Below are 23,044 nucleotides of genomic sequence, written 5' to 3'. Positions count from 1 at the left end.
CTAAGCAGTTTCTCAAAAGCTTCTTTCCAGATTTCATCTGAGGATATTTCCTTTTTCACCATAGCCCTCTATGGGCTTCCAAATATCACTTTGCCAATTCCACAAGAACTGTCTTAGCGAAAGGCTTCTTGAGGGGAAAGCTGTAACTCTGTGAGATGATTTCACAGAACACAAAGAAGTTTCTCAGAAAGTTTCTTTCTCTTTGTTATCGCAGGATATTTCCTTTGGCCCTATAGTCTTCAAAGGGATCCGAAATATCTGTTCTCAGATTCCACAGAAATAAGGCTAGCAAAGAGATCCACGAAATACAGATGTAACTCTGTGAGATGAAATCACAGAACACTAAGCAGTTTCTCAGAAAGCTTCTTTCCAGATTTCATCTGAGGATATTTCCTTTTTCACCATAGTCCTCTATGGGCTTCCAATTATCTCTTTGCCAATTACACAAGAACTGTCCTAGCGAAAGGCTTCTTGAGGGGAAAGCTGTAACTCTGTGAGATGATTTCACAGAACACAAAGAAGTTTCTCAGAAAGCTTCTTTCTCTTTGTTATCGGAGGATATTTCCTTTGCCCCTATAGTCTTCAAAGGGATCCGAAATATCTGTTCTCAGATTCCACAGAAATAAGGCTAGCAAAGAGATCCACGAAATACAGATGTAACTCTGTGAGATGAATTAACAGAACAATAAGCAGTTTCTCAGAAAGCTTCTTTCCAGATTTCATCTGAGGATATTTCCTTTTTCACCATAGCCCTCTATGGGCTTCCAAATATCTCTTTGCCAATTACACAAGAACTGTCTTAGCGAAAGGCTTCTTGAGGGGAAAGCTGTAACTCTGTGAGATGATTTCACAGAACACAAAGAAGTTTCTCAGAAAGCTTCTTTCTCTTTGTTATCGGAGGATATTTCCTTTGGCCCTGTAGTCTTCAAAGGGATCTGAAATCTCTGTTCTCAGATTCCACAGAAATAAGGCTAGCAAAGAGATCCACGAAATACAGATGTAACTCTGTGAGATGAATTAAGAGAACACTAAGCAGTTTCTCAGAAAGCTTCTTTCCAGATTTCATCTGAGGATATTTGCTTTTTCACCATAGCCCTCTATGGGCTTCCAAATATCACTTTGCCAATTCCACAAGAACTGTCTAAGCGAAAGGCTTCTGGAGGGGAAAGCTGTAACTCTGTGAGATGATTTCACAGAACACAAAGAAGTTTCTCAGAAAACTTCTTTCTCCTTGTTATCGCAGGATATTTCCTTTGTCCCTATAGTCTTCAAAGGGATCCGAAATATCTGTTCTCAGATTCCACAGAAATAAGGCTAGCAAAGAGATCCACGAAATACAGATGTAACTCTGTGAGATGAATTAACAGAACACTAAGCAGTTTCTCAGAAAGCTTCTTTCCAGATTTCATCTGAGGATATTTCCTTTTTCACCATAGCCCTCTATGGGCTTCCAATTATCTCTTTGCCAATTACACAAGAACTGTCTTAGCGAAAGGCTTCTTGAGGGGAAAGCTGTAACTCTGTGAGATGATTTCACAGAACACAAAGAAGTTTCTCAGAAAGCTTCTTTCTCTTTGTTATCGGAGGATATTTCCTTTGGCCCTATATTCTTCAAAGGGATCCGAAATATCTGTTCTCAGATTCCACAGAAATAAGGCTAGCAAAGAGATCCACGAAATACAGATGTAACTCGGTGAGATGAATTCACAGAACAATAAGCAGTTTCTCAGAAAGCTTCTTTCCAGATTTCATCTGAGGATATTTCCTTTTTCACCATAGCCCTCTATGGGCTTCCAAATATCTCTTTGCCAATTACACAAGAACTGTCTTAGCGAAAGGCTTCTTGAGGGGAAAGCTGTAACTCTGTGAGATGATTTCACAGAACACAAAGAAGTTTCTCAGAAAGCTTCTTTCTCTTTGTTATCCGAGGATATTTCCTTTGGCCCTATAGTCTTCAAAGGGATCCGAAATCTCTGTTCTCAGATTCCACAGAAATAAGGCTAGCAAAGAGATCCACGAAAAAAAGATGTAACTCTGTGAGATGAATTCACAGAACACTAAGCAGTTTCTCAGAAAGCTTCTTTCCAGATTTCATCTGAGGATATTTCCTTTTTCACCATAGCCCTCTATGGGCTTCCAAATATCACTTTGCCAATTCCACAAGAACTGTCTTAGCGAAAGGCTTCTTGAGGGGAAAGCTGTAACTCTGGGAGATGATTTCACAGAACACAAAGAAGTTTCTCAGAAAGCTTCTTTCTCTTTGTTATCGGAGGATATTTCCTTTGGCCCTATAATCTTCATAGGGATCCGAAATATCTTTTCTCAGATTCCACAGAAATAAGGCTAGCAAAGAGATCCACGAAATACACATGTAACTCTGTGAGATGAATTCACAGAACACTAAGCAGTTTCTCCGAAAGCTTCTTTCCAGATTTCATCTGAGGATATTTCCTTTTTCACCATAGCGCTCTATGGGCTTCCAAAGATCACTTGGCCAATTCCACAAGAACTGTCTTAGCGAAAGGCTTCTTGAGGGGAAAGCTGTAACTCTGTGAGATGATTTCACAGAACACAAAGAAGTTTTTCAGAAAGCTTCTTTCTCTTTGTTATCGCAGGATATTTCCTTTGGCCCTATAGTCTTCAAAGGGATCCGAAATATCTGTTCTCAGATTCCACAGAAATAAGGCTAGCAAAGAGATCCACGAAATACAGATGTAACTCTGTGAGATGAATTAACAGAACACTAAGCAGTTTCTCAGAAAGATTCTTTCCAGATTTCATCTGAGGATATTTCCTTTTTCACCATAGCCCTCTATGGGCTTCCAAATACCACTTTACCAATTCCACAAGAACTGTCTTAGCGAAAGGCTTCTTGAGGGGAAAGCTGTAACTCTGTGAGATGATTTCACAGAACACAAAGAAGTTTCTCAGAAAGCTTCTTTCTCTTTGTTATCGGAGAATATTTCCTTTGGCCCTATAGTCTTCAAAGGGATCCGAAATATCTGTTCTCAGATTCCACAGAAATAAGGCTAGCAAAGAGATCCACGAAATACAGATGTAACTCTGTGAGATGAATTAAGAGAACACTAAGCAGTTTCTCAGAAAGCTTCTTTCCAGATTTCATCTGAGGATATTTGCTTTTTCACCATAGCCCTCTAAGGGCTTCCAAATATCACTTTGCCAATTCCACAAGAACTGTCTTAGCGAAAGGCTTCTGGAGGGGAAAGCTGTAACTCTGTGAGATGATTTCACAGAACACAAAGAAATTTCTCAGAAAACTTCTTTCTCTTTGTTATCGCAGGATATTTCCTTTGGCCCAATAGTCTTCAAAGGGATCCGAAATATCTGTTCTCAGATTCCACAGAAATAAGGCTAGCAAAGAGATCCACGAAATACAGATGTAACTCTGTGAGATGAAATCACAGAACACTAAGCAGTTTCTCAGAAAGCTTCTTTCCAGATTTCATCTGAGGATATTTCCTTTTTCACCATAGCCCTCTATGGGCTTCCAATTATTTCTTTGCCAATTACACAAGAACTGTCCTAGCGAAAGGCTTCTTGAGGGGAAAGCTGTAACTCTGTGAGATGATTTCACAGAACACAAAGAAGTTTCTCAGAAAGCTTCTTTCTCTTTGTTATCGGAGGATATTTCCTTTGGCCCTATAGTCTTCAAAGGGATCCGAAATATCTGTTCTCAGATTCCACAGAAATAAGGCTAGCAAAGAGATCCACGAAATACAGATGTAACTCTGTGAGATGAATTAACAGAACACTAAGCAGTTTCTCAGAAAGCTTCTTTCCAGATTTCATCTGAGGATATTTCCTTTTTCACCATAGCCCTCTATGGGCTTCCAAATATCTCTTTGCCAATTACACAAGAACTGTCTTAGCGAAAGGCTTCTTGAGGGGAAAGCTGTAACTCTGTGAGATGATTTCACAGAACACAAAGAAGTTTCTCAGAAAGCTTCTTTCTCTTTGTTATCGGAGGATATTTCCTTTGGCCCTATAGTCTTCAAAGGGATCCGAAATCTCTGTTCTCAGATTCCACAGAAATAAGGCTAGCAAAGAGATCCACGAAATACAGATGTAACTCTGTGAGATGAATTCACAGAACACTAAGCAGTTTCTCAGAAACCTTCTTTCCAGATTGCATCTGAGGATATTTCTTTTTTCACCATAGCCCTCTATGGGCTTCCAAATATCACTTTGCCAATTCCACAAGAACTGTCTTAGCGAAAGGCTTCTTGAGGGGAAAGCTGTAACTCTGTGAGATGATTTCACAGAACACAAAGAAGTTTCTCAGAAAGCTTCTTTCTCTTTGTTATCGCAGGATATTTCCTTTGGCCCTATAGTCTTCAAAGGGATCCGAAATATCTGTTCTCAGATTCCACAGAAATAAGGCTAGCAAAGAGATCCACGAAATACAGATGTAACTCTGTGAGATGAATTAAGAGAACACTAAGCAGTTTCTCAGAAAGCTTCTTTCCAGATTTCATCTGAGGATATTTGCTTTTTCACCATAGCCCTCTATGGGCTTCCAAATATCACTTTGCCAATTCCACAAGAACTGTCTTAGCGAAAGGCTTCTGGAGGGGAAAGCTGTAACTCTGTGAGATGATTTCACAGAACACAAAGAAGTTTCTCAGAAAACTTCTTTCTCCTTGTTATCGCAGGATATTTCCTTTGGCCCTATAGTCTTCAAAGGGATCCGAAATATCTGTTCTCAGATTCCACAGAAATAAGGCTAGCAAAGAGATCCACGAAATACAGATGTAACTCTGTGAGATGAATTCACAGAACACTAAGCAGTTTCTCAGAAAGCTTCTTTCCAGATTTCATCTGAGGATATTTCCTTTTTCACCATAGCCCTCTATGGGCTTCCAATTATCTCTTTGCCAATTACACAAGAACTGTCCTAGCGAAAGGCTTCTTGAGGGGAAAGCTGTAACTCTGTGAGATGATTTCACAGAACACAAAGAAGTTTCTCAGAAAGCTTCTTTCTCTTTGTTATCGGAGGATATTTCCTTTGGCCCTATAGTCTTCAAAGGGATCCGAAATATCTGTTCTCAGATTCCACAGAAATAAGGCTAGCAAAGAGATGGACGAAATACAGATGTAACTCTGTGAGATGAATTCACAGAACACTAAGCAGTTTCTCAGAAAGCTTCTTTCCAGATTGCATCTGAGGATATTTCCTTTTTCACCATAGCCCTCTATGGGCTTCCAAATACCACTTTACCAATTCCACAAGAACTGTCTTAGCGAAAGGCTTCTTGAGGGGAAAGCTGTAACTCTGTGAGATGATTTCACAGAACACAAAGAAGTTTCTCAGAAAGCTTCTTTCTCTTTGTTATGGGAGAATATTTCCTTTGGCCCTGTAGTCTTCAAAGGGATCCGAAATATCTGTTCTCAGATTCCACAGAAATAAGGCTAGCAAAGAGATCCACGAAATACAGATGTAACTCTGTGAGATGAATTAAGAGAACACTAAGCAGTTTCTCAGAAAGCTTCTTTCCAGATTTCATCTGAGGATATTTGCTTTTTCACCATAGCCCTCTATGGGCTTCCAAATATCACTTTGCCAATTCCACAAGAACTGTCTTAGCGAAAGGCTTCTGGAGGGGAAAGCTGTAACTCTGTGAGATGATTTCACAGAACACAAAGAAGTTTCTCAGAAAACTTCTTTCTCCTTGTTATCGCAGGATATTTCCTTTGGCCCTATAGTCTTCAAAGGGATCCGAAATATCTGTTCTCAGATTCCACAGAAATAAGGCTAGCAAAGAGATCCACGAAATACAGATGTAACTCTGTGAGATGAATTCACAGAACACTAAGCAGTTTCTCAGAAAGCTTCTTTCCAGATTTCATCTGAGGATATTTCCTTTTTCACCATAGCCCTCTATGGGCTTCCAATTATCTCTTTGCCAATTCCACAAGAACTGTCTTAGCGAAAGGCTTCTTGAGGGGAAAGCTGTAACTCTGTGAGATGATTTCACAGAACACAAAGAAGTTTCTCAGAAAGCTTCTTTCTCTTTGTTATCGCAGGATATTTCCTTTGGCCCTATAGTCTTCAAAGGGATCCGAAATATCTGTTCTCAGATTCCATAGAAATAAGGCTAGCAAAGAGATCCACGAAATACAGATGTAACTCTGTGAGATGAATTAAGAGAACACTAAGCAGTTTCTCAGAAAGCTTCTTTCCAGATTTCATCTGAGGATATTTGCTTTTTCACCATAGCCCTCTATGGGCTTCCAAATATCACTTTGCCAATTCCACAAGAACTGTCTTAGCGAAAGGCTTCTGGAGGGGAAAGCTGTAACTCTGTGAGATGATTTCACAGAACACCAAGAAGTTTCTCAGAAAACTTCTTTCTCCTTGTTATCGCAGGATATTTCCTTTGGCCCTATAGTCTTCAAAGGGATCCGAAATATCTGTTCTCAGATTCCACAGAAATAAGGCTAGCAAAGAGATCCACGAAATACAGATGTAACTCTGTGAGATGAATTCACAGAACACTAAGCAGTTTCTCAGAAAGCTTCTTTCCAGATTTCATCTGAGGATATTTCCTTTTTCACCATAGCCCTCTATGGGCTTCCAATTATCTCTTTGCCAATTACACAAGAACTGTCCTAGCGAAAGGCTTCTTGAGGGGAAAGCTGTAACTCTGTGAGATGATTTCACAGAACACAAAGAAGTTTCTCAGAAAGCTTCTTTCTCTTTGTTATCGGAGGATATTTCCTTTGGCCCTATAGTCTTCAAAGGGATCCGAAATATCTGTTCTCAGATTCCACAGAAATAAGGCTAGCAAAGAGATCCACGAAATACAGATGTAACTCTGTGAGATGAATTCACAGAACACTAAGCAGTTTCTCAGAAAGCTTCTTTCCAGATTTCATCTGAGGATATTTCCTTTTTCACCATAGCCCTCTATGGGCTTCCAAATATCTCTTTTCCAATTACACAAGAACTGTCTTAGCGAAAGGCTTCTTGAGGGGAAAGCTGTAACTCTGTGAGATGATTTCACAGAACACAAAGAAGTTTCTCAGAAAGCTTCTTTCTCTTTGTTATCCGAGGATATTTCCTTTGGCCCTATAGTCTTCAAAGGGATCCGAAATCTCTGTTCTCAGATTCCACAGAAATAAGGCTAGCAAAGAGATCCACGAAATACAGATGTAACTCTGTGAGATGAATTCACAGAACACTAAGCAGTTTCTCAGAAAGCTTCTTTCCAGATTTCATCTGAGGATATTTCCTTTTTCACCATAGCCCTCTATGGGCTTCCAAATATCACTTTGCCAATTCCACAAGAACTGTCTTAGCGAAAGGCTTCTTGAGGGGAAAGCTGTAACTCTGTGAGATGATTTCACAGAACACAAAGAAGTTTCTCAGAAAGCTTCTTTCTCTTTGTTATCGGAGGATATTTCCTTTGGCCCTATAATCTTCATAGGGATCCGAAATATCTTTTCTCAGATTCCACAGAAATAAGGCTAGCGAAGAGATCCACGAAATACACATGTAACTCTGTGAGATGAATTCACAGAACACTAAGCAGTTTCTCCGAAAGCTTCTTTCCAGATTTCATCTGAGGATATTTCCTTTTTCACCATAGCGCTCTATGGGCTTCCAAAGATCACTTGGCCAATTCCACAAGAACTGTCTTAGCGAAAGGCTTCTTGAGGGGAAATCTGTAACTCTGTGAGATGATTTCACAGAACACAAAGAAGTTTTTCAGAAAGCTTCTTTCTCTTTGTTATCGCAGGATATTTCCTTTGGCCCTATAGTCTTCAAAGGGATCCGAAATATCTGTTCTCAGATTCCACAGAAATAAGGCTAGCAAAGAGATCCACGAAATACAGATGTAACTCTGTGAGATGAATTAAGAGAACACTAAGCAGTTTCTCAGAAATATTCTTTCCAGATTTCATCTGAGGATATTTCCTTTTTCACCATAGCCCTCTATGGGCTTCCAAATACCACTTTACCAATTCCACAAGAACTGTCTTAGCGAAAGGCTTCTTGAGGGGAAAGCTGTAACTCTGTGAGATGATTTCACAGAACACAAAGAAGTTTCTCAGAAAGCTTCTTTCTCTTTGTTATCGGAGAATATTTCCTTTGGCCCTATAGTCTTCAAAGGGTTCCGAAATATCTGTTCTCAGATTCCACAGAAATAAGGCTAACAAAGAGATTCACGAAATACAGATGTAACTCTGTGAGATGAATTCACAGAACACTAAGCAGTTTCTCAGAAAGCTTCTTTCCAGATTTCATCTGAGGATATTTCCTTATTCACCATAGCCCTCTATGGGCTTCCAAATATCACTTTGCCAATTCCACAAGAAATGTCTTACCGAAAGGCTTCTGGAGGGGAAAGCTGTAACTCTCTGAGATGATTTCACAGAACACAAAGAAGTTTCTCAGAAAGCTTCTTTCTCTTTGTTATTGGAGGATATTTCCTTTGGCCCTATAGTCTTCAAAGGGATCCGAAATATCTGTTCTCAGATTCCACAGAAATAAGGCTAGCAAAGAGATCCACGAAATACAGATGAAACTCTGTGAGATGAATTAACAGAACACTAAGCAGTTTCTCAGAAAGCTTCTTTCCAGATTTCATCTGAGGATATTTCCTTTTTCACCATAGCCCTCTATGGGCTTCCAAATATCACTTTGCCAATTCCACAAGAACTGTCTTAGCGAAAGGCTTCTTGAGGGGAAAGCTGTAACTCTGTGAGATGATTTCACAGAACACAAAGAAGTTTCTCAGAAAGCTTCTTTCTCTTTGTTATCGCAGGATATTTCCTTTGGCCCTATAGTCTTCAAAGGGATCCGAAATATCTGTTCCCAGATTCCACAGAAATAAGGCTAGCGAAGAGATCCACGAAATACAGATGTAACTCTGTGAGATGAATTCACAGAACACTAAGCAGTTTCTCAGAAAGCTTCTTTCCAGATTTCATCTGAGAATATTTCCTTTTTCACCATAGCCCTCTATGGGCTTCCAAATATCACTTTGCCAATTCCACAAGAACTGTCTTAGCGAAAGGCTTCTTGAGGGGAAAGCTGTAACTCTGTGAGATGATTTCACAGAACACAAAGAAGTTTCTCAGAAAGCTTCTTTCTCTTTGTTATCGCAGGATATTTCCTTTGGCCCTATAGTCTTCAAAGGGATCCGAAATATCTGTTCTCAGATTCCACAGAAATAAGTCTAGCAAAGAGGTCGACGAAATACAGATGTAACTCTGTGAGATGAATTCACAGAACACTAAGCAGTTTCTCAGAAAGATTCTTTCCAGATTTCATCTGAGGATATTTCCTTTTTCACCATAGCCCTCTATGGGCTTCCAAATACCACTTTGCCAATTCCACAAGAACTGTCTTAGCGAAAGGCTTCTTGTGGGGAAAGCTGTAACTCTGTGAGATGATTTCACAGAACACAAAGAAGTTTCTCAGAAAGCTTCTTTCTCTTTGTTATCGGAGAATATTTCCTTTGGCCCTATAGTCTTCAAAGGTATCCGAAATATCTGTTCTCAGATTCCACAGAAATAAGGCTAACAAAGAGATTCACGAAATACAGACGTAACTCTGTGAGATGAATTCACAGAACACTAAGCAGTTTCTCAGAAAGCTTCTTTCCAGATTTCATCTGAGGATATTTCCTTATTCACCATAGCCCTCTATGGGCTTCCAAATATCACTTTGCCAATTCCACAAGAACTGTCTTAGCGAAAGGCTTCTTGAGGGGAAAGCTGTAACTCTGTGAGATGATTTCACAGAACACAAAGAAGTTTCTCAGAAACATTCTTTCTCTTTGTTATCGGAGGATATTTCCTTTGGCCCTATAGTCTTCAAAGGGATCCGAAATATCTGTTCTCAGATTCCACAGAAATAAGGCTAGGAAACAGATCCACGAATACAGATGTAACTCTGTGAGATGAATTCACAGAACACTAAGCAGTGGTTCAGAAAGCTTCTTTCCAGATTTCATCTGAGGATATTTGCTTTTTCACCATAGCCCTCTATGGGCTTCCAAATATCACTTTGCCAATTCCACAAGAACTGTCTTAGCGAAAGGCTTCTTGAGGGGAAAGCTGTAACTCTGTGAGATGATTTCACAGAACACAAAGAAGTTTCTCAGAAAACTCCTTTCTCTTTGTTATCGCAGGATATATCCTTTGGCCCTATAGTCTTCAAAGGGATCCGAAATCTCTGTTCTCAGATTCCACAGAAATAAGGCTAGCAAAGAGATTCACGAAATACAGATGTAACTCTGTGAGATGAATTCACAGAACACTAAGCAGTTTCTCAGAAAGCTTCTTTCCAGATTTCATCTGAGGATATTTCCTTTTTCACCATAGCCCTCTAAGGGCTTCCAATTATCTCTTTGCCAATTACACAAGAACTGTCCTAGCGAAAGGCTTCTTGAGGGGAAAGCTGTAACTCTGTGAGATGATTTCACAGAACACAAAGAAGTTTCTCAGAAAGCTTCTTTCTCTTTGTTATCGGAGGATATTTCCTTTGGCCCTATAGTCTTCAAAGGGATCCGAAATCTCTGTTCTCAGATTCCACAGAAATAAGGCTAGCAAAGAGATCCACGAAATACAGATGTAACTCTGTGAGATGAATTTACAGAACACTAAGCAGTTTCTCAGAAAGCTTCTTTCCAGATTTCATCTGAGGATATTTCCTTTTTCACCATAGCCCTCTATGGGCTTCCAAATATCACTTTGCCAATTCCACAAGAACTGTCTTAGCGAAAGGCTTCTTGAGGGGAAAGCTGTAACTCTGTGAGATGATTTCACAGAACACAAAGAAGTTTCTCAGAAAGCTTCTTTCTCTTTGTTATCGGAAGATATTTCCTTTGGCCCTATAGTCTTCAAAGGGATCCGAAATATCTGTTCTCATATTTCACAGAAATAAGGCTAGCAAAGAGATCCACGAAATACAGATGTAACTCTGTGAGATGAATTAACAGAACACTAAGCAGTTTCTCAGAAAGCTTCTTTCCAGATTTCATCTGAGGATATTTACTTATTCACCATAGCCCACTATGGCCTTCCAAATATCACTTTGCCAATTCCACAAGAACTGTCTTAGCGAAAGGCTTCTTGAGGGGAAAGCTGTAACTCTGTGAGATGATTTCACAGAACACAAAGAAGTTTCTCAGAAAGCTTCTTTCTCTTTGTTATCACAGGATATTTCCTTTGGCCCTATAGTCTTCAAAGGGATCCGAAATATCTGTTCTCAGATTCCAAGAAATAAGTCTAGCAAAGAGATTCACGAAATACAGATGTAACTCTGTGAGATGAATTCACAGAACACTAAGCAGTTTCTCAGAAAGCTTCTTTCCAGATTTCATCTGAGGATATTTCCTTTTTCACCATAGCCCTCTATGGGCTTCCAAATATCACTTTGCCAATTACACAAGAACTGTCTTAGCGAAAGGCTTCTTGAGGGGAAAGCTGTAACTCTGTGAGATGATTTCACAGAACACAAAGAAGTTTCTCAGAAAGCTTCTTTCTCTTTGTTATCGGAGAATATTTCCTTTGGCCCTATAGTATTCAAAGGGATCCGAAATATCTGTTCTCAGATTCCACAGAAATAAGGCTAGCAAAGAGATTCACGAAATACACATGTAACTCTGTGAGATGAATTCACAGAACACTAAGCAGTTTCTCTGAAAGCTTCTTTCCAGATTTCATCTGAGGATATTTCCTTTTTCACCATAGCCCTCTATGGGATTCCAAATATCACTTTGCCAATTCCACAAGAACTGTCTTAGCGAAAGGCTTCTTGAGGGGAAAGCTGTAACTCTGTGAGATGATTTCACAGAACACAAAGAAGTTTCTCAGAAAGCTTCTTTCTCTTGGTTATCGCAGGATATTTCCTTTGGCCCTATAGTCTTCAAAGGGATCCGAAATATCTGTTCTCAGATTCCACAGAAATAAGGCTAGCAAAGAGATCCACGAAATACAGATGTAACTCTGTGAGATGAATTAACAGAACACTAAGCAGTTTCTCAGAAAGCTTCCTTCCAGATTGCATCTGAGGATATTTCCTTTTTCACCATAGCCCTCTATGGGCTTCCAAATATCACTTTGCCAATTCCACAAGAACTGTCTTAGCGAAAGGCTTCTTGAGGGGAAAGCTGTAACTCTGTGAGATGATTTCACAGAACACAAAGAAGTTCCTCAGAAAGCTTCTTTCTCTTTGTTATCGCAGGATATTTCCTTTGTCCCTATAGTCTTCAAAGGGATCCGAAATATCTGTTCCCAGATTCCACAGACATAAGGCTAGCAAAGAGATCCACGAAATACAGATGTAACTCTGTGAGATGAATTCACAGAACACTAAGCAGTTTCTCAGAAAGCTTCTTTCCAGATTTCATCTGAGGATATTTCCTTATTCACCATAGCCCTCTATGGGCTTCCAAATATCACTTTGCCCATTCCACAAGAACTGTCTTAGCGAAAGGCTTCTTGAGGGGAAAGCTGCAACTCTGTGAGATGATTTCACAGAACACAAGGAAGTTTCCCAGAAAGCTTCTTTCTCTTTGTTAACGGAGGATATTTCCTTTGGCCCTATAGTCTTCAAAGGGATCCGAAATCTCTGTACTCAGATTCCACAGAAATAAGGCTAGCAAAGAGATCCACGAATTCCAGATGTAACTCTGTGAGATGAATTCACAGAACACTAAGCAGTTTCTCAGAAAGCTTCTTTCCAGATTTCATCTGAGGATATTTCCTTTTTCACCATAGCCCTCTAAGGGCTTCCAAATATCACTTTGCCAATTCCACAAGAACTGTCTTATCGAAAGGCTTCTTGAGGGGAAAGCTGTAACTCTGTGAGATGATTTCACAGAACACAAAGAAGTTTCTCAGAAAGCTTCTTTCTCTTTGTTATCACAGGATATTTCCTTTGGCCCTATAGTCTTCAAAGGGATCCGAAATATCTGTTCTCAGATTCCACAGAAATAAGGCTAGCAAAGACATTCACGAAATACAGATGTAACTCTGTGAGATGAATTCACAGAACACTAAGCAGTTTCTCAGAAAGCTTCTTTCTCTTTGTTATCGGAAGATATTTCCTTTGGCCCTATAGTCTTCAAAGGGATCCGAAATATCTGTTCTCAGATTCCACAGAAATAAGGCTAGCAAAGAGATCCACGAAATACAGATGTAACTCTGTGAGATGAATTAACAGAACACTAAGCAGTTTCTCAGAAAGCTTCTTTCCAGATTTCATCTGAGGATATTTCCTTTTTCACCATAGCCCTCTATGGGCTTCCAAATATCACTTTGCCAATTCCACAAGAACTGTCTTAGCGAAAGGCTTCTTGAGGGGAAAGCTGTAACTCTGTGAGATGATTTCACAGAACACAAAGAAGTTTCTCAGAAAGCTTCTTTCTCTTTGTTATCGCAGGATATTTCCTTTGGCCCTATAGTCTTCAAAGGGATCCGAAATATCTGTTCTCAGATTCCACAGAAATAAGGCTAGCAAAGAGATCCACGAAATACAGATGTAACTCTGTGAGATGAATTTACAGAACACTAAGCAGTTTCTCAGAAAGCTTCCTTCCAGATTGCATCTGAGGATATTTCCTTTTTCACCATAGCCCTCTATGGGCTTCCAAATATCACTTTGCCAATTCCACAAGAACTGTCTTAGGGAAAGGCTTCTTGAGGGGAAAGCTGTAACTCTGTGAGATGATTTCACAGAACACAAAGAAGTTCCTCAGAAAGCTTCTTTCTCTTTGTTATCGCAGGATATTTCCTTTGTCCCTGTAGTCTTCAAAGGGATCCGAAATATCTGTTCCCAGATTCCACAGAAATAAGGCTAGCAAAGAGATCCACGAAATACAGATGTAACTCTGTGAGATGAATTCACAGAACACTAAGCAGTTTCTCAGAAAGCTTCTTTCCAGATTTCATCTGAGGATATTTCCTTATTCACCATAGCCCTCTATGGGCTTCCAAATATCACTTTGCCCATTCCACAAGAACTGTCTTAGCGAAAGGCTTCTTGAGGGGAAAGCTGCAACACTGTGAGATGATTTCACAGAACACAAGGAAGTTTCTCAGAAAGCTTCTTTCTCTTTGTTAACGGAGGATATTTCCTTTGGCCCTATAGTCTTCAAAGGGATCCGAAATCTCTGTACTCAGATTCCACAGAAATAAGGCTAGCAAAGAGATCCACGAATTCCAGATGTAACTCTGTGAGATGAATTCACAGAACACTAAGCAGTTTCTCAGAAAGCTTCTTTCCAGATTTCATCTGAGGATATTTCCTTTTTCACCATAGCCCTCTAAGGGCTTCCAAATATCACTTTGCCAATTCCACAAGAACTGTCTTAGCGAAAGGCTTCGTGAGGGGAAAGCTGTAACTCTGTGAGATGATTTCACAGAACACAAAGAAGTATCTCAGAAAGCTTCTTTCTCTTTGTTATCGCAGGATATTTCCTTTGGCCCTATAGTCTTCAAAGGGATCCGAAATCTCTGTTCTCAGATTCCACAGAAATAAGGCTAGAAAAGAGATTCAAGAAATACAGATGTAACTCTGTGAGATGAATTCACAGAACACTAAGCAGTTTCTCAGAAAGCTTCTTTCCAGATTTCATCTGAGGATATTTCCTTTTTCACCGTAGCCCTCTATGGGCTTCCAAATATCCCTTTGCCAATTACACAAGAACTGTCCTAGCGAAAGGCTTCTTGAGGGGAAAGCTGTAACTCTGTGAGATGATTTCACAGAACACAAAGAAGTTTCTCAGAAAGCTTCTTTCTCTTTGTTATCGGAGAATATTTCCTTTGGCCCTATAGTCTTCAAAGGAATCCGAAATCTCTGTTCTCAGATTCCACAGAAATAAGGCTAGCAAAGAGATTCACGAAATACAGATGTAACTCTGTGAGATGAATTCACAGAACACTAAGCAGTTTCTCTGAAAGCTTCTTTCCAGATTTTATCTGAGGATATTTCCTTTTTCACCATAGCCCTCTATGGGCTTCCAAATATCTCTTTGCCAATTACACAAGAACTGTCTTAGCGAAAGGCTTCTTGAGGGGAAAGCTGTAACTCTGTGAGATGATTTCACAGAACACAAAGAAGTTTCTCAGAAAGCTTCTTTCTCTTTGTTATTGGAGGATATTTCCTTTGGCCCTATAGTCTTCAAAGGGATCCGAAATCTCTGTTCTCAGATTCCACAGAAATAAGGCTAGCAAAGAGATCCACGAAATACAGATGTAACTCTGTGAGATGAATTCACAGAACACTAAGCAGTTTCTCAGAAAGCTTCTTTCCAGATTTCATCTGAGGATATTTCCTTATTCACCATAGCCCTCTATGGGCTTCCATATATCACTTTGCCAATTCCACAACAACTGTCTCAGCGAAAGGCTTCTTGAGGGGAAAGCTGTAACTCTGTGAGATGATTTCACAGAACACAAAGAAGTTTCTCAGAAAGCTTCTTTCTCTTTGTTATCGGAGGATATTTCCTTTGGCCCTATAGTCTTCAAAGGGATCCGAAATATCTGTTCTCAGATTCCACAGAAATAAGGCTAGGAAAGAGATCCACGAAATACAGATGTAACTCTGTGAGATGAATTCACAGAACACTAAGCAGTTGTTCAGAAAGCTTCTTTCCAGATTTCATCTGAGGATATTTGCTTTTTCACCATAGCCCTCTATGGGCTTCCAAATATCACTTTGCCAATTCCACACGAACTGTCTTAGCGAAAGGCTTCTTGAGGGGAAAGCTGTAACTCTGTGAGATGATTTCACAGAACACAAAGAAGTTTCTCAGAAAACTTCTTTCTCTTTGTTATCGCAGGATATTTCCTTTGGCCCTATAGTCTTCAAAGGGATCCGAAATATCTGTTCTCAGATTCCACAGAAATAAGGCTAGCAAAGAGATTCACGAAATACAGATGTAACTCTGTGAGATGAATTCACAGAACACTAAGCAGTTTCTCAGAAAGCTTCTTTCCAGATTTCATCTGAGGATATTTCCTTTTTCACCATAGCCCTCTAAGGGCTTCCAATTATCTCTTTGCCAATTACACAAGAACTGTCCTAGCGAAAGGCTTCTTGAGGGGAAAGCTGTAACTCGGTGAGATGATTTCACAGAACACAAAGAAGTTTCTCAGAAAGCTTCTTTCTCTTTGTTATCGGAGGATATTTCCTTTGGCCCTATAGTCTTCAAAGGGATCCGAAATCTCTGTTCTCAGATTCCACAGAAATAAGGCTAGCAAAGAGATCCACGAAATACACATGTAACTCTGTGAGATGAATTTACAAAACACTAAGCAGTTTCTCAGAAAGCTTCTTTCCAGATTTCATCTGAGGATATTTCCTTTTTCACAATAGCCCTCTATGGGCATCCAAATATCACTTTGCCAATTCCACAAGAACTGTCTTAGCGAAAGGCTTCTTGAGGGGAAAGCTGTAACTCTGTGAGATGATTTCACAGAACACAAAGAAGTTTCTCAGAAAGCTTCTTTCTCTTTGTTATCGGAGGATATTTCCTTTGGCCCTATAATCTTCATAAGGATCCGAAATATCTTTTCTCAGATTCCACAGAAATAAGGCTAGCAAAGAGATCCACGAAATGCACATGTAACTCTGTGAGATGAATTCACAGAACACTAAGCAGTTTCTCCGAAATCTTCTTTCCAGATTTCATCTGAGGATATTTCCTTTTTCACCATAGCCCTCTATGGGCTTCCAAATATCACTTTGCCAATTCCACAAGAACTGTCTTAGCGAAAGGCTTCTTGAGGGGAAAGCTGTAACTCTGTGAGATGATTTCACAGAACACAAAGAAGTTTCTCAGAAAGCTTCTTTCTCTTTGTTATCGCAGGATATTTCCTTTGGCCCTATAGTCTTCAAAGGGATCCGAAATATCTGTTCTCAGATTCCACAGAAATAAGGCTAGCAAAGAGATCCACGAAATACAGATGTAACTCTGTGAGATGAATTCACAGAACACTAAGCAGTTTCTCAGAAAGCTTCTTTCCAGATTTCATCTGAGGATATTTCCTTTTTCACCATAGCCCTCTATGGGCTTCCAAATACCACTTTGCCAATTCCACAAGAACTGTCTTAGCGAAAGGCTTCTTGAGGGGAAAGCTGTAACTCTGTGAGATGATTTCACAGAACACAAAGAAGTTTCTCAGAAAGCTTCTTTCTCTTTGTTATCGGAGAATATTTCCTTTGGCCCTATAGTCTTCAAAGGGATCCGAAATATCTGTTCTCAGATTCCACAGAAATAAGGCTAGCAAAAAGATTCACGAAATACAGATGTAACTCTGTGAGATGAATTCACAGAACACTAAGCAGTTTCTCAGTAAGCTTCTTTCCAGATTTCATCTGAGGATATTTCCTTTTTCACCATAGCCCTCTATGGGCTTCCAAATATCTCTTTTCCAATTACACAAGAACTGTCCTAGCGAAAGGCTTCTTGAGGGGAAAGCTGTAACTCTGTGAGATGATTTCACAGAACACATAGAAGTTTCTCAGAAAGCTTCTTTCTGTTTGTTATCGGAGAATATTTCCTTTGGCCCTATAGTCTTCAAAGGAATCCGAAATATCTGTTCTCAGATTCCACAGAAATAAGGCTAGCAAAGAGATCCACGAAATACACATGTAACTCTGTGAGATGAATTAACAGAACACTAAGCAGTTTCTCAGAAAGCTTCTTTCCAGATTTCATCTGAGGATATTTCCTTTTTCACCATAGCCCTCTATGGGCTTCCAAATATCTCTTTGCCAATTACACAAGAACTGTCTTAGCGAAAGGCTTCTTGAGGGGAAAGCTGTAACTCTGTGAGATGATTTCACAGAACACAAAGAAGTTTCTCAGAAAGCTTCTTTCTCTTTGTTATCGGAGGATATTTCCTTTGGCCCTATAGTCTTCAAAGGGATCCGAAATCTCTGTTCTCAGATTCCACAGAAATAAGGCTATCAAAGAGATCCACGAATCACAGATGTAACTCTGTGAGATGAATTCACAGAACACTAAGCAGTTTCTCAGAAAACTTCTTTCCAGATTTCATCTGAGGATATTTCCTTTTTCACCATAGCCCTCTATGGGCTTCCAAATATCACTTTGCCAATTCCACAAGAACTGTCTTAGCGAAAGGCTTCTTGAGGGGAAAGCTGTAACTCTGTGAGATGATTTCACAGAACAGAAAGAAGTTTCTCAGAAAGCTTCTTTCTCTTTTTTATCGCAGGATATTTCCTTTGGCCCTATAGTCTTCAAAGGGATCCGAAATATCTGTTCCCAGATTCCACAGAAATAAGGCTAGCAAAGAGATCCACGAAATACAGATGTAACTCTGTGAGATGAATTCACAGAACACTAAGCAGTTTCTCAGAAAGCTTCTTTCCAGATTTCATCTGAGGATATTTCCTTTTTCACCATAGCCCTCTATGGGCTTCCAAATATCACTTTGCCAATTCCACAAGAACTGTCTTAGCGAAAGGCTTCTTGAGGGGAAAGCTGTAACTCTGTGAGATGATTTCACAGAACACAAAGAAGTTTCTCAGAAAGCTTCTTTCTCTTTGTTATCGGAGGATATTTCCTTTGGCCCTATAGTCTTCAAAGGGATCCGAAATCTCTGTTCTCAGATTCCACAGAAATAAGGCTAGCAAAGAGATCCACGAAATACAGATGTAACTCTGTGAGATGAATTCACAGAACACTAAGCAGTTTCTCAGAAAGCTTCTTTCCAGATTTCATCTGAGGATATTTCCTTTTTCACCATAGCCTTCTATGGGCTTCCAAATATCACTTTGCCAATTCCACAAGAACTGTCTTAGCGAAAGGCTTCTTGAGGGGAAAGCTGTAACTCTGTGAGATGATTTCACAGAACACAAAGAAGTTTCTCAGAAGGCTTCTTTCTCTTTGTTATCGGAGGATATTTCCTTTGGCCCTATAGTCTTCAAAGGGATCCGAAATATCTGTTCTCAGATTCCACAGAAATAAGGCTAGCAAAGAGATTCACGAAATACAGATGTAACTCTGTGAGATGAATTAACAGAACACTAAGCAGTTTCTCAGAAAGCTTCTTTCCAGATTTCATCTGAGGATATTTTCTTTTTCACCATAGCCCTCTATGGGCTTCCAAATATCTCTTTGCCAATTACACAAGAACTGTCCTAGCGAAAGGCTTCTTGAGTGGAAAGCTGTAACTCTGTGAGATGATTTCACAGAACACAAAGAAGTTTCTCAGAAAGCTTCTTTCTCTTTGTTATCGGAGGATATTTCCTTTGGCCCTATAGTCTTCAAAGGGATCCGAAATCTCTGTTCTCAGATTCCACAGAAATAAGGCTAGCAAAGAGATCCACGAAATACAGATGTAACTCTGTGAGATGAATTCACAGAACACTAAGCAGTTTCTCAGAAAGCTTCTTTCTCTTTCTTATCGGAAGATATTTCCTTTGGCCCTATAGTCTTCAAAGAGATCCGAAATATCTGTTCTCAGATTCCACAGAAATATGGCTAGCAAAGAGATTAACGAAATACAGATGTAACTCTGGGAGATGAATTAACAGAACACTAAGCAGTTTCTCAGAAACCTTCTTTCCAGATTTCATCTGAGGATATTTCCTTTTTCACCATAGCCCTCTATGGGCTTCCAAATATCACTTTGCCAATTCCACAAGAACTGTCTTAGCGAAAGGCTTCTTGAGGGGAAAGCTGTAACTCTGTGAGATGATTTCACAGAACACAAAGAAGTTTCTCAGAAAGCTTCTTTCTCTTTGTTATCGGAGGATATTTCCTTTGGCCCTATAGTCTTCAAAGGGATCCGAAATATCTGTTCTCAGATTCTGCAGAAATAAGGCTAGCAAAGAGATCCACGAAATACAGATGTAACTCTGAGAGATGAATTAACAGAACATTAAGCAGTTTCTCAGATAGCTTCTTTCCAGATTGCATCTGAGGATATTTCCTTTTTCACCATAGCCCTCTATGGGCTTCCAAATATCACTTTGCAATTCCACAAGAACTGTCTTAGCGAAAGGCTTCTTGAGGGGAAAGCTGTAACTCTGTGAGATGATTTCACAGAACACAAAGAAGTTTCTCAGAAAGCTTCTTTCTCTTTGTTATCGGAGGATATTTCCTTTGGCCCTATAGTCTTCAAAGGGATCCGAAATCTCTGTTCTCAGATTCCACAGAAATAAGGCTAGCAAAGAGATCCACGAATTACAGATGTAACTCTGGGAGATGAATTCACAGAACACTAAGCAGTTTCTCAGAAAGCTTCTTTCCAGATTTCATCTGAGGATATTTCCTTTTTCACCATAGCCCTCTATGGGCTTCCAAATATCACTTTGCCAATTCCACAAGAACTGTCTTAGCGAAAGGCTTCTTGAGGGGAAAGCTGTAACTCTGTGAGATGATTTCACAGAACACAAAGAAGTTTCTCAAAAAGCTTCTTTCTCTTTGTTATCGCAGGATATTTCCTTTGGCCCTATAGTCTTCATAGGGATCCGAAATATCTTTTCTCAGATTCCACAGAAATAAGGCTAGCAAAGAGATCCACGAAATACACATGTAACTCTGTGAGATGAATTAACAGAACACTAAGCAGTTTCTCAGAAAGCTTCTTTCCAGATTTCATCTGAGGATATTTCCTTTTTCACCATAGCCCTCTATGGGCTTCCAAATATCACTTTGCCAATTCCACAAGAACTGTCTTAGCGAAAGGCTTCTTGAGGGGAAAGCTGTAACTCTGTGAGATGATTTCACAGAACACAAAGAAGTTTCTCAGAAAGCTTCTTTCTCTTTGTTATCGGAGGATATTTCCTTTGGCCCTATAGTCTTCAAAGGGATCCGAAATCTCTGTTCTCAGATTCCACAGAAATAAGGCTAGCAAAGAGATCCACGAATTACAGATGTAACTCTGTGAGATGAATTCACAGAACACTAAGCAGTTTCTCAGAAAGCTTCTTTCCAGATTTCATCTGAGGATATTTCCTTTTTCACCATAGCCCTCTATGGGCTTCCAAATATCACTTTGCCAATTCCACAAGAACTGTCTTAGCGAAAGGCTTCTTGAGGGGAAAGCTGTAACTCTGTGAGATGATTTCACAGAACACAAAGAAGTTTCTCAGAAAGCTTCTTTCTCTTTGTTATCGGAGGATATTTCCTTTGGCCCTATAGTCTTCAAAGGGATCCGAAATATCTGTTCTCAGATTCCACAGAAATAAGGCTAGCAAAGAGATTCACGAAATACAGATGTAACTCTGTGAGATGAATTCACAGAACACTAAGCAGTTTCTCAGAAAGCTTCTTTCCAGATTTCATCTGAGGATATTTCCTTTTTCACCATAGCCCTCTATGGGCTTCCAAATATCTCTTTGCCAATTACACAAGAACTGTCCTAGCGAAAGGCTTCTTGAGGGGAAAGCTGTAACTCTGTGAGATGATTTCACAGAACACAAAGAAGTTTCTCAGAAAGCTTCTTTCTCTTTGTTATCGGAGGATATTTCCTTTGGCCCTATAGTCTTCAAAGGGATCCGAAATATCTGTTCTCAGATTCCACAGAAATAAGGCTAGCAAAGAGATTCACGAAATACAGATGTAACTCTGTGAGATGAATTCACAGAACACTAAGCAGTTTCTCAGAAAGCTTCTATCCAGATTTCATCTGAGGATATTTCCTTTTTCACCATAGCCCTCTATGGGCTTCCAAATATCACTTTGCCAATTCCACAAGAACTGTCTTAGCGAAAGGCTTCTTGAGGGGAAAGCTGTAACTCTGTGAGATGATTTCACAGAACACAAAGAAGTTTCTCAGAAAGCTTCTTTCTCTTTGTTATCGGAGAATATTTCCTTTGGCCCTATAGTCTTCAAAGGGATCCGAAATATCTGTTCTCAGATTCCACAGAAATAAGGCTAGCAAAGAGATTCACGAAATACAGATGTAACTCTGTGAGATGAATTCACAGAACACTAAGCAGTTTCTCTGAAAGCTTCTTTCCAGATTTTATCTGAGGATATTTCCTTTTTCACCATAGCCCTCTATGGGCTTCCAAATATCTCTTTGCCAATTACACAAGAACTGTCTTAGCGAAAGGCTTCTTGAGGGGAAAGCTGTAACTCTGTGAGATGATTTCACAGAACACAAAGAAGTTTCTCAGAAAGCTTCTTTCTCTTTGTTATCGGAGGATATTTCCTTTGGCCCTATAGTCTTCAAAGGGATCCGAAATCTCTGTTTTCAGATTCCACAGAAATAAGGCTAGCAAAGAGATCCACGAAATACAGATGTAACTCTGTGAGATGAATTCACAGAACACTAAGCAGTTTCTCAGAAAGCTTCTTTCTCTTTGTTATCGGAAAATATTTCCTTTGGCCCTATAGTCTTCAAAGGGATCCGAAATATCTGTTCTCAGATTTCACAGAAATAAGGCTAGCAAAGAGATCCACGAAATACAGATGTAACTCTGTGAGATGAATTAACAGAACACTAAGCAGTTTCTCAGAAAGCTTCTTTCCAGATTTCATCTGAGGATATTTACTTATTCACCATAGCCCTCTATGGCCTTCCAAATATCACTTTGCCAATTCCACAAGAACTGTCTTAGCGAAAGGCTTCTTGAGGGGAAAGCTGTAACTCTGTGAGATGATTTCACAGAACACAAAGAAGTTTCTCAGAAAGCTTCTTTCTCTTTGTTATCGCAGGATATTTCCTTTGGCCCTATAGTCTTCAAAGGGATCCGAAAACTCTGTTCTCAGATTCCACAGAAATAAGGCTAGCAAAGAGATTCACGAAATACAGATGTAACTCTGTGAGATGAATTCACAGAACACTAAGCAGTTTCTCAGAAAGCTTCTTTCCAGATTTCATCTGAGGATATTTCCTTTTTCACCATAGCCCTCTATGGGCTTCCAAATATCTCTTTGCCAATTACACAAGAACTGTCCTAGCGAAAGGCTTCTTGAGGGGAAAGCTGTAACTCTGTGAGATGATTTCACAGAACACAAAGAAGTTTCTCAGAAAGCTTCTTTCTCTTTGTTATCGGAGGATATTTCCTTTGGCCCTATAGTCT

The sequence above is a fragment of the Macaca mulatta genome, chromosome 1 (genome assembly GCF_049350105.2).
Source record: "Macaca mulatta isolate MMU2019108-1 chromosome 1, T2T-MMU8v2.0, whole genome shotgun sequence".
NCBI lineage: Eukaryota > Metazoa > Chordata > Mammalia > Primates > Cercopithecidae > Macaca > Macaca mulatta.
Note: the sequence above shows the minus strand (reverse complement) of the source record.